Source organism: Triticum aestivum, chromosome 1A (assembly GCF_018294505.1).
Source record: "Triticum aestivum cultivar Chinese Spring chromosome 1A, IWGSC CS RefSeq v2.1, whole genome shotgun sequence".
In the NCBI taxonomy this organism is placed as follows: Eukaryota; Viridiplantae; Streptophyta; class Magnoliopsida; order Poales; family Poaceae; genus Triticum; species Triticum aestivum.
This window is the reverse complement of record NC_057794.1, coordinates 335,600,943-335,614,106: the sequence shown is the minus strand read 5'-3', so window position 1 is coordinate 335,614,106 and position 13,164 is coordinate 335,600,943.

Sequence of the window (13,164 nt, the reverse complement as noted above, 5' to 3'; positions counted from 1 at the left end):
CGGTGCTTTGGATGTTAATGTTTTTATAGGATACTAAACACCTATATATATACACATTGTTTTATACTCCTCTGTACAAGCGTATAAGAGCTATTATGCTCGATAAAAGGAAGTTTATGAATAAGTAAGTCTTTCTTTTTTGAATAGCCGGCGGGAGAACTTACTTTTCCGGCTATCATATGAACAATGTCGTCCGCTTTTATTTTTTGAGTTTCCATGGATCTCTCCGACGAAGTAGCGGAAGCATGAAATGCTATTCACGAATGAGCAAGGTTGTCAGAATCGCGATTTGAATCAGAGATGAGCATTGCTATCTGATTCCTACAAAAGAGATAGGGGAAGCTCACTTTTGTCAAATGGGGCTAGAAAGCATAGAACCCCGTCTTAAATCAACCGGTGAATCCAGAATCAAAGTGAGGAGAACAGGATATGTTATGAGAAGAGTGACGTGGGAATAGATTGCATTTCAAAAGAATCTATACACTCAATAAGCCAGAACGGGAAGATTCAACTGCAAAAAGAACTGGTACGGTGTGAGAAGAGGCCTATTCTCAATAATGAACAAGATGATGCAGCTCTAGTTGCTGGAGGCAGAGGACGTGGACGTGGCAGGAATAGATCTAGGGGGAGGATGCGAATAAAAAAGGCTATGAGGATCATAAAAATTGAGGTGGAGGGAGATTGTATAACTAAGGATCGAGTAGAGGAAGACGTCAGTCTTTCAGTTGTAGATGATCATTACCGAAAAAGATGTACATTCGAATGAAAAAAGAGGGCCTGTCCGAGAGGAAATAAAGAATATTCATTTGCGATTCTTCCGAACAAGCAACGGATTGAGCAACTAGCGTGAAAGCCGTTGCGCGTTAGCGCATCCGTTTTCTTGCTCGGGAACGAGGGGACTAAAAAAATTGTCAAAAGCCATCTTTCTCTTTAACTAACTAAGTATTCTTAAAAATATGTATGTCTATGAGGTATTTTGACTTAATGGGAAGTAGGCATCTCATTCATAGGCAAGAGCAGGCCGGCCTGAAGGCATGAACTGAAGGCAGGCAAGAAGGCATTAAATGGCTTTTAAGGATTCGGTGTAAAGATGCGGAGTACAATATCTTTCTTTCTATAAAAATATATGGAATCCGCGATCCTATCCTATTTTTGAAGTCATTTTTTCATTCAAAATTATTTTCTTTCGCAAGAGCACTCAAACATAGATTGAAGATCTTCAGTTCTTCGGTCGGCAGCCGCAGTCAGCAATAGCAAGCAGCGTCCCACACTACTTTTCCTTTGAATGTTCATTCTGGAATTGAATGTCACAAACAAGACTCATACTTCAGGAAAAAAACTGCTTGAATCAGGAGTTGTAATCCGCAGCTTTAGAGATAGGGGCGGCAGTCACAGCATTGGCAGCAGTGAGCAGAGGTCAAGAAGAAGAAGCGGTAAGAGCAGTTAGAGAGCAAGCAGCGGCTCATCAAACCTTTCTGTTTCGGTTACAGCTCAAGCGGTTTGTTTTCAAGTAAGGTACTCAAGCAAGCTTTCCTCCCGAAGACAGAGTTTCGGGTGAGCTAGCAAAGAAAGTCAGCAGTTAACCAGAAATTTAGGTCAAATTAGCATTTCGTAAGTTTTAGTAAGGCCAGTTATGGGAAGCAGGCCATGGAGAAAGAGAGGAATCAATCGTCCAACGCTATGTTAACAAATACGTGAAAGGTTTGATTATTCCATACACTTGAACGCGTTCCTTATCAATAGGTTTCGGAGAGACGAGCAATGATTGCTTGACGATCTTCACTGCATGAGACTAGACTTGACTCAAGCTTCATACGAAAGCATTTACTGAACTAAAGCCGTTGAGCCAAGTCAAGCGAAAGACTTATTCAAAGAAAGCTTTAAGAGAGTTTGTTGTCCCATGCCTTTCTGATGGTGAACCTCCTACTGCTTCTTCCAATTCTGAAACTGGGATTGGCCTATTGACTTTTCCCTTCCTTTAGACAAAGAGCCCCCAGTTTCGCCAAAAGACCTCTGCGTGTTGTCATTCAACTCCACACAAGCCTGTCGAGTCTTGTTGATCTTGCTGTAAAAAACAGAAACTTTAGCGCTCACGAGAATTGCTGCCATTTTTATTTGGAGAGTGATATTTAGTTAATTCTTCTTGCATATGATTAATAGATAAATTCCTCGCGTCCAGAAATTTATTTTAGAATATTTGGGGTTCCATAAGTTTGCGTTAGTTACAGATTACTACAGACTGTTCTGTTTTTGACAGATTCTGTTTTTCATGTGTTGTTTACTTATTTTGATGAATCTATGGCTAGTAAAAGAGTTTATAAACCATAGAGAAGTTGGAATACAGTAGGTTGAACACCAATATAAATCAAGAATGAGTTCATTACAGTAACTTGAAGTGGTGTTTTGTTTTCTTTCGCTAACGGAGCTCATGAGATTTTCTATTTAAGTTTTGTGTTGTGAAGTTTTCAAGTCTTGGGTGAAGATTCGATGGACTACGGAATAAGGAGTGGCAAGAGCCTAAGCTTGGGGATGCCCAAGGAACCCCAAGGTAATATTCAAGGACAACCAAAAGCCTAAGCTTGGGGATACCCTGGATGGCATCCCCTCTTTCGTCTTCGTTCATTGGTAACTTTACTTGGAGCTATATTTTTATTTACCACATGATATGTGTTTTGCTTGGAGCGTCATTTTATTTTATTTAGTTTTGCTTGCTGCTTGAATAAAATACCAAGATCTGAAATTCTTAAATGTTAGAGAGTCTTCATATAATTTCATAATTATTCGACTACTCATTGATCTTCACTTATATCTTTTGGAGTAGTTTGTCATTTGCTCTAGTGCTTCACTTATATCTTTTTAGAGCACGGTGGTGGTTTTATTTTGAAGAAATAGATGAACTCTCATGCTTCACTTATATCATTTTGGAAGTCTCTAAACAGCATGGTAATTTGCTTTGGTTATGAATTTAGTCCTAATATGATGGGCATCCAAGAGGGATATAATAAAAACTTTCATATAAAGTGCATTGAATATTATGAGAAGTTTGATTCCTGATGATTGTTTTGAGATATGAAGATGGTGATATTAGAGTCATGCTAGTTGAGTAGTTGTGAATTTGAGAAATACTTGTGTTGAAGTTTGTGATTCCCGTAGCATGCACGTATGGTGAACCGTTATGTGACGAAGTCGGAGCATGATTTGTTTATTGATTGTCCTCCTTATGAGTGGCGGTCGGGGACGAGCGATGGTCTTTTCCTACCAATCTATCCCCCTAGGAGCATGCACGTAGTACTTTGTTTCGATAACTAATAGATTTTTGCAATAAGTATGTGAATTCTTTATGACTAATGTTGAGTCCATGGATTATACACACTCTCACCCTTCCACCATTGCTAGCCTCTCTAGTACCGCGCAACTTTCACCGGTACCTTAAACCCACCATATACCTTCCACAAAACAGCCACCATACCTACCTATTATGGCGTTTCCATAGCCATTCCGAGATATATTGCCATGCAACTTTCCACCGTTCTGTTATTATGACACGCTCCATCATTGTCATATTGCTATACATGATCATGTAAGTGACATTGTATTTGTGGCAAAGCCACCGTTTATAATTCTTCCATACATGTCACTCATGAGTCATTGCACATCCCGGTACACCGCCGGAGGCATTCATATAGAGTCCTATCTTGTTCTAAGTATCGAGTTGTAATTCTTGAGTTGTAAGAAAATAAAAGTGTGATGATCATCATTATTAGAGCATTGTCCCAGTGAGGAAAGGATGATGGAGACTATGATTCCCCCACAAGTCGGGATGAGACTCCGGACGAAAAAAATAAAATAAAATATAAGAGGCCATAAAAAAAGAGAAAGGCCCAAATAAAAAAATGAGAGAAAAAGAGAGAAGGGACAATGCTACTATCCTTTTACCACACTTGTGCTTCAAAGTAGCACCATGATCTTCATGATAGAGACTCTCCTATGTTGTCACTTTCATATACTAGTGGGAATCTTTCATTATAGAACTTGGCTTGTATATTCCAATGATGGGATTCCTCAAAATGCCCTAGGTCTTCGTGAGCAAGCGAGTTGGATGCACACCCACTAGTTTCTTTTGTGAGCTTTCATACATTTATAGCTCTAGTGCATCCGTTGCATGGCAATCCCTACTCACTCATATTGATATCTATTGATGGGCATCTCCATAGCCCGTTGATATGCCTAGTTGATGTGAGACTATCTTCTCCTTTTTGTCTCCTCCACAACCACCATTCTATTCCACCATAGTGCTATATCCATGGCTCGCGCTCACATATTGCGTGAAGATTGAAAAAGTTTGAGAACACCAAAAGTATGAAACAATTGTTTGGCTTGTCATCGGGGTTGAGCATGATTTAAATATTGTGTGTGGTGAAGATGGAGCATAGCCAGACTATATGATTTTGTAGGGATAGCTTTCTTTGGCCATGTTATTTTGAGAAGACATGATTACTTTATTAGTATGCTTGAAGTATTATTATTTTTATGTCAATATTAAACTTTTGTCTTGAATCTTATGGATCTGAATATTCTTGCCACAATAAAGAAGAATTACTTAGAGAAATATGTTAGGTAGCATTCCACATCAAAAATTCTGTTTTTATCATTTACCTACTCGAGGACAAGCAGGAATTAAGCTTGGGGATGCTGATACGTCTCCAACGTATCTATAATTTTTTATTGTTCCATGCTATTATATTATCAACCTTGGATGTTTATATGCATTTATATGCTATTTTATATGATTTTTGGGACTAACCTATTAACCTAGAGCCCAGTGCCAGTTTCTATTTTTCCTTGTTTTAGGGTTTCAAAGAAAAGGAATATCAAACGGAGTCCAAATGGAATGAAACGTTCAGAAAAGTTATTTTTGGAAAGGAAGCAATACAGGAGACTTGGAGTGCACGTCAGGGGATCAACGAGGAAGCCACGAGGCAGGGGGACGCGCCCACCCCCTGGGCGCGCCCTCCACCCTCGTGGGCCCCTCATGGCTCTCCTGATGTATTTCTTCCGCCTATATATATCCATATACCCTAAAACTATCGGGGAACACAATAGATCGGGAGTTCCGCCGCTAGAAGCCTCCGTAGCCACCGAAAACCAATCTAGATCCATTCTGGCACCCTGCCGGAGGGGGAATCTCTCTCCGGTGGCCATCTTCATCATCCCGGTGCTCTCCATGATGAGGAGGGAGTAGTTCTCCCTTGGGGCTGAGGGTATGTACCAGTAGCTGTGTGTTTGATCTCTCTCTCTCTCTCTCTCGTGTTCTTGAGCTGGTACGATCTTGATGTATCGCGAGCTTTGCTATTATAGTTGGATCTTATGTTTCTCCTCCCCCTCTACTCTCTTGTAATGGATTGAGTTTCCCCTTTGAAGTTATCTTATCGAATTGAGTCTTTAAAGATTTGAGAACACTTGATGTATGTCTTGCCGTGCGTATCTGTGGTGACAATGGGATATCACGTGATTCACTTGATGTATGTTTTGGTGATTAACTTGCGGTTTCCGACAATGAACCTATGCATAGGGGTTGGCACACATTTTCGTCTTGATTCTCCGGTAGAATCTTTGGGGCACTCTTTGAAGTACATTGTGTTGGTTTGAATAGATGAATCTAAGATTGTGTGATGCATATCGTATAATCATACCCACGGATACTTGAGGTGACATTGGAGTATCTAGGTGACATTAGGGTTTTGGTTGATTTGTGTCTTAAGGTGTTATTCTAGTACGAACTCTAGGGCTGTTTGTGACACTTATAGGAATAGCCCAACGGATTGATTGGAAAGAATAACTTTGAGGTGGTTTCGTACCCTACCATAATCTCTTTGTTTGTTCTCCGCTATTAGTGACTTTGGAGTGACTCTTTGTTGCATGTTGAGGGATAGTTATATGATCCAATTATGTTATTATTGTTGAGAGAACTTGCACTAGTGAAAGTATGAACCCTAGCCCTTGTTTCCTAGCATTGCAATACCGTTTATGCTCACTTTTATCATTAGTTACCTTGCTGTTTTTATAATTTCAGATTACAAAAACCTTTATCTACTATCCATATTGCACTTGTATCACCATCTCTTCGCTAAACTAGTGCACCTATACAATTTACCATTGTATTGGGTGTGTTGGGGACACAAGAGACTCTTTGTTATTTGGTTGCAGGGTTGCTTGAGAGAGACCATCTTCATCCTACGCCTCCTACGAATTGATAAACCTTAGGCCATCCACTTGAGGGAAATTTGCTACTGTCCTACAAACCTCTACAATTGGAGGCCCAACAACGTCTACAATAAGAAGGTTGTGTAGTAGACATCAAATCAATAATTTCTATAAAATAAAACTACCACCGTGCTCTAAAAAATACAAGTGAAGTACTAGAACAAAATTATCTAGCTCAAAAGATATAAGTGAAGCACATAGAGTATTCTAATAAATTCCAATGCAAGTGTGTCTCTCCCAAAAGGTGTGTACAGAAAGTATGATTGTGGTAAACTATAAACAAAGACTCAAATCATACAAGACGCTCCAAGCAAAACACATATCATATGGTGAATAAAAATATAGCCTCAAGTAAAGTTACCGATAGAAGAAGACGAAAGAGGGGATACCTTCCGGGGCATCCCCAAGCTTAGGCTTTTGGTTGTCCTTGAATTTTACCTTGGGGTGCCTTGGGCATCCCCAAGCTTAGGCTCTTACCACTACTTATTCCATAATCCATCAAATCTTTACCCAAAACTTGAAAACTTGACAACACAAAACTTAAACAGAAAATCTCATGAGCTCCGTTAGTATAAGAAGACAAACCACCACTTAAGGTACTTTAATGAACTCATTATTTATTTATATTGGTGTTAAACCTACTGTATTCCAACTTCTCTATGTTCATACCCTCCGATACTAGGCATAGGTTCATCAAAATAAGCAAACAACACACGGAAAACAGAATCTGTCAAAAACAGAACAGTCTGTAGTAATCTGTAAGTTTCGAATACTTCTGTAACCCCAAAAATTCTAAAATAAATGCTGGACGTGAGTAATTTATATATTAATAATCTTCAAAAAGAATCAACCTAATCGCACTCTCCAGTAAAAAAATGGCAGCAAATCTCGTGAGCGCTAAAGTTTCTGTTTTTACAGCAAGATCGCTAAAACTCCCCCCAAGTTTTCCCAAAGGTTCTACTTGGCACAAACACTAATTAAAAGCATAAAACCACATCTAAACAGAGGATAGATGAATTATTTATTACTAAACAGAACCAAAAACCAAGAAACAAAAATAAAATTGGGTTGCCTCCCAACAAGCGCTATCGTTTAAAGCGTTATAGCTAGGCATAAGATTTCAGCGATACTCACATGAAAGACAAGAATTGAAGCACAAGGATAGCATCATAAAACACGTGACAAACACAATTAAGTCTAACATACTTCCTATGAATAGGCATCTTATAGGCAAACAAATTATCAAGTCAAGCAAAAACTAGTATATGCAAGGAAGCGGAAAGAAACAATAGCAATCTCAACATAACGAGAGGTAATTTAGTAACATGAACATTTCTACCACCATATTTTCCTCTCTCATAATAATTACATGTAGGATCATAATCAAATTCAACAATATAGCTATCACAAAACATATTCTTAACACGATCCACATGTATGCAAAGTTGACACTCTTAGTGGGATTAACATTAACTAAAGTCATGACCTCTCCAAACCCACTTTTATCGAAAACTTCATAAGATTGAACATTCTCCAAATATGTGGGATCTAAAGTTTACACTCTTCCAAACCCACTTTCAATATTATTGCAAACATTATAATCAATCTCATATTCATCATGGGGCTTAAATAAATTTTCAAGATCATAAGAAGAATCACCCCAATCATGATCATTGCAACAAGTAGTGGACATTGCAAAACGAGCTTCCCCAAGCTTAGGGTTTTGCATATTATTAGCACAATTTACATCAACGGAATTTATAATAAAATCATTGCAATCATGCTTTTCATCGAAGGAACTATCAAGTATGGGTGCAATAGCAACGATCTCATGTTTAACGTAAGGAACTATAGCAAATTCATCTTCATAAATATTGGCATCATGGCCACAAGAATAGCAAGCATCACGTTTATCAAGGGATATTTCAATCAAATCAATGGAATCATAATTATCTATAGATTCATGCATATCATTATTTTCTTCCGAAGCAACGGTCATTCTTTCAATAAATTCTTTGACATAGACATTATGAGCATAGTTTTCATAGCAATATTTAAGTATGTCAAAATTTTCAGATTCGTAGAGAGTAATATCATACTTTTCAAACAAAGAATAAACTTCATAAGCACCCTTAAAAGCAACAAATTCTTCAATTTGTTCGATATCGTAGTAACTATAAACACCCTTTGCATAAGAAGATAAGATTTTATTATCGTTAAACTCACATAGGTAGGGGAGGTGTTTTTTAGGGTTCTTAGAGCAACAAGTAAAATCACAAATTTCACAAAGATTCCAAGCATAACACAAGAGTCTGTTTATTTGATCCCGTAAGAGTCTCCCTTTTTCAGACAAACGGTGACGCACAAAATGAGCATGCTCATCTAAAGATTTCCCATCAACTAGGCTTGTTGGGGTTTCAGCACGAGCGCATAAGGATCGAATATGATCCAAGTAGAACACTTTAAGTGGATCCATATGAATAGATTTTTAGCAAGCAAAGATGCAACCAAATAGAAGGCACATGGGAACACAAACAAAAAGACAAATGAGAAGAAGGCGAAGAAAAGGCAAAGGTTTTTTTGAAAAACGTTTTAGAAGTGGGGGAGAGGAAAATGAGAGGCAAATGACAAATAATGTAATGCGAGGGATAAGAGTTTGTGATGGGTACTTGGTATGTCTTGACTTGAGAGTAGATCTCCTCGGCAACAACGCTAGAAATGGCTTGTTGACGGGAGATCAAATCTTGACTTGACTTGGTGCAACCTCCCCGGCAACGGCGCCAGAAATCCTTCTTGCTACCTCTTGAGCACTGCGTTGTTTTTCCCTAAAGAGGAAAGGGTGATGCAGTAAAGTAGCGTAAGTATTTCCTCAGTTTTTGAGAACCAAGGTATCAATCCAGTAGGAGACTACACGCAGGTCCCTCGTACCTACACAAACAAATAAGAACCATGCAACCAACGCGATAAAGGGGTTGTCAATCCCTTCACGGTCACTTACGAGAGTGAGATCTGATAGAGATAATAATAATAAGATAAATATTTTCGGTATTTTTATGATATAGATTGAATGTAAAGATTGTGAAATAAAATAGATTGGAAACTTATATGATAAAAGATAGACCCGGGGGCCATAGGTTTCACTAGTGGCTTCTCTCAAGATAGCATAAGTATTACGGTGGTGTAGGATCAAAAGTAAGTCTAGAGGGGGTGATTAGACTACTTGACCAAATAAAAATCTAGCCTTTTCCCAATTTTAATTCTTGGCAGATTTTAGCAATTTAGCACAAGACAAGCAAACAACCTACACATGCAATTCTAAGAGTATAGCAGCGGAATGTAAAACAATTGCATATGAAGGTAAAGGGAGGAGTTTGGAGGGAGCAAACACAATGTAGACACGGCGATTTTTGGCGTGGTTCCGATAGGTGATGCTATCATACATCCACGTTGATGGAGACTTCAACCCACAAAGGGTAACGGTTGCGCGAGTCCACGGAGGGCTCCACCCACGAAGGGTACACGAAGAAGCAACCTTGTCTATCCCACCATGGCCATCACCCATGAAGGACTTGCCTCACTAGGGTAGATTTTCACGAAGTAGGCGATCTCCTTGCCCGTACAAACTCCTTGCTTCAACTCCACAATCTTGACGGAGGATCCCAAGAGACACCTAACCAATCTACGAGACACCACTCTCCAAGAGGTAACAAATGGTGTGTTGATGATGAACTCCTTGCTCTTGTGCTTCAAATGATAGTCTCCCCAACACTCAACTCTCTCTCATAGGATAGGATTTGGTGGAAAGATGATTTGAGTGGAAAGCAACTTGGGGAAGGCTAGAGATCAAGATTTATGTGGTTGGAATGAAGTATCTTGACCTCAACACAAGTGTAGGTGGTTCTCTCTCAGAAAATGTATGTTGGAAGTGTAGGCATGTTCTGATGGCACTCTCCATGAATGAAGAGTGGGTGGAGGGGTATATATAGCCTCCACACAAAATCTAACCGTTACACACATATCACCAAACTCGGTAGGACCGAATCATACAACTTGGTCAGACCGATTTAGTTCATAATGTGACCGTTAGGGTTTTCAATGGGACCGACATGTCAACTCGATGGGACCGATATCATTAGGGTTAGGGCATAACGTAATCTCGGTGAGACTGATTACACAAACTCGGTGAGACCGATTTTGGTAATAGACTAACCAGAGAGTTGGTTAGACAAACTCGGTGGGACCGATTCACTCTCTCGGTAGAACCGAAACGTTACGAAAGGGAAACAAAGAGTTTGGATTGCAATCTTGGTGGGACCGATCACTCGTCTCGGTTTCACCGAAAGTTTATGAAGGGAAACAAAGAGTTTGCAATCCCATCTCGGTGAGACCGAGATCCCTATCGGTAAGACCGAAAAGACTAGGGTTTCTGGCAGTGGCTATGTCAACTGAACTCGGTGGCTCCAGATAGACAGTTTTGGTGGGGCCGAGTTTGACTTTTGGTTTGGGACATATGTGGATGTGAGAAAGTAGTTGAGGGTTTTTGGAGCATATCACTAAGCACTTTGAGCAAGAAACTCATCAAGCAACACCTCACCCCCTCTTGATAGTATTGGCTTTTCCTATGGACTCAATGTGATCTTGGATCACTTAAAATAAAAAATGTAGAGTCCTGAGCTTTGAGCTTGAGCCAATCCTTTGTCCTTTGCATTTTGAGGGATCCACTTTCTAATCCATGCCATGCCAATCATCGAGCTTTTCCTGAAATATTTATCTTCAAGTAGCATTAGCTCAATGAGTGATATGTTGTTAGGAATTACCAAAACCACTCGGGGATAGTTGCACTTTCAATCTCCCCCTTTTTGGTAATTGATGACAACATATAGATCAAAGCTTCGACAAATGATTATAAGATTTAAAAACATTGTCGCTTTGAGAAGTATGTGATAAGCAAGAGCTCCCCCTAAATTTGTGCATTATTTAAAATTTGCTTTTGAATGCAAATGCACAATCGATTAGGATCATGGGTTACTCTTCCATGTCACATACATCTTGGTGGAGCGCTCAAAATGATAGAAAGTAAAAGCATGCACTTATCACCAAGCAAGTGAATGGTCATATATGGAATATAAAGGATAGCATCATTCAACCAAACATTAATGTAGCATATGATCAACCACATGATCATATAAGTATCTCACAAGGACATAAGGTATCTCACACAAGCACACAATAAAAGTAGTTCAACCAAAATAGCAAGAGAGATAAAAAACAAGACACTCTCTCTCGAAGCCTATGATCTATACATTTTTCTCCCCCTTTGGCAACAAGTTACCAAAAAGTTTGAAAATGCATAGTGCTATACGTCTCTCAGGCTTGGTCTTCGGGAGGAGGTGTGGATAGAATTCCAAGGACGAAGGCTTCTGATGAAGTAGTTGGAGCTGCTAGAGTGGGTGCTGGAGGTGGCACTGGAGCTGTAGCTGCTGGTGCTGACACTGAAGCTCTAGCATCTGACACTGGCACTGCAGCAGACCTTGGACCTCGTGGCACATGCTTGAAAGCATCAGTGGTTGCTTTTCCTCTCCTCTCCTCTGCTTCCTCCTAAATCTGCTCAACTGCAGTCTGAATCTCAGTCACCTTCAGATCAAGATCATAGAATTTTGTTTCCACAATCCTCTCCAGGCTCTCCTGATTCTGAGTCGGGGTGGCCAAGCCCTTCTCAATCCTCAGTGTAGCTTGAATCAGATATCCAAGCTGATCTCGCTTGCTCTTCAGGAATACTTGAGATGCCTCTTCAGTAGTTGGCATCCTTGCAGCTTTCTCTGCCCTTGCCTTCTCTCTCTTCTCATGTGCTTGCACAGATGATGGATCTTCCTCGGTCATCACAATGGTATTGTCTTCAAAATCAGGATATATGGGTAGATGCTCCTTGTCTAGCAAATAAGTTCCTGTTCCCATCTTAGAGTTGATGAGCTCCTGAATGTGTGGAGCATACCCACAACTTCTCTTCTGGTCAGTAGCAGTCCTCTTGATTGTTTTTACCATTAAGCTCATAACCATGAACTTCTCAGGGACATCAAACAGTTGGAGCAGATTGATAGAATGCCCTCTGATCATCTTGTGATCTCCTGACTTGGGTAGCAGAGTGTGCCTCAAGATCCAGTTGATCGTAGGCAGACCAGACAACAAGAATGCACAGATCCAAGCTTGTGAGTTTCCAAAGCCTTATCGGGGATCTCCTTGTACATGTTTGCCATGGAGTTGTGGTCTTTCTTCTTCTTGGCATATACATCCAAGTCATCTTCATGCTCTGTAGGGGCATTGATCAGCTTAGCCCATTCATCAACTATGGACTAGTACCTGGTACCCTCAGACATCCAAACTATCCTCCCATCTGGATAGAAGTGGGCAGTGGAGTAGAACTGCATGATCAACTCATCATTCCACTTGGTGAGCTTTTGTCCAATGAATTCATCAACTCCACATGCCTTAAAGTTGTCATACACTCCAGTGAAGTGATCTTTATTTTCCCGGATGAACTCCCAGTCCACCCATTTCATGTCACACACTATGGGCTTCTTGTCAAGCAGAATGGTTTCATAGAAATCTTGTTGTTCCTTTGTGTGAAACCTATAATCCAAAACAGTTCTCCTCCTGACAGCATATGGGTCAGACTATCTCCATAATATCAATCCTGCATCTTTCCTGATGTGCATGTCCTCAGTGACTGGATGAGCATCATTATGGTCAGGAATTTTGGGCTTCAACTTCCGCAAAACATGGGATTCATCATCCTCTTCTTCAGAAGCTTCAGGCACTGGGGCCTTGTTCTTTTCCTCAGCTGGTATACTCCTAGTGTTCCTCTTGGGTTTTGGAGGTTTCTGAGCAGCAACTTTGGGAGCA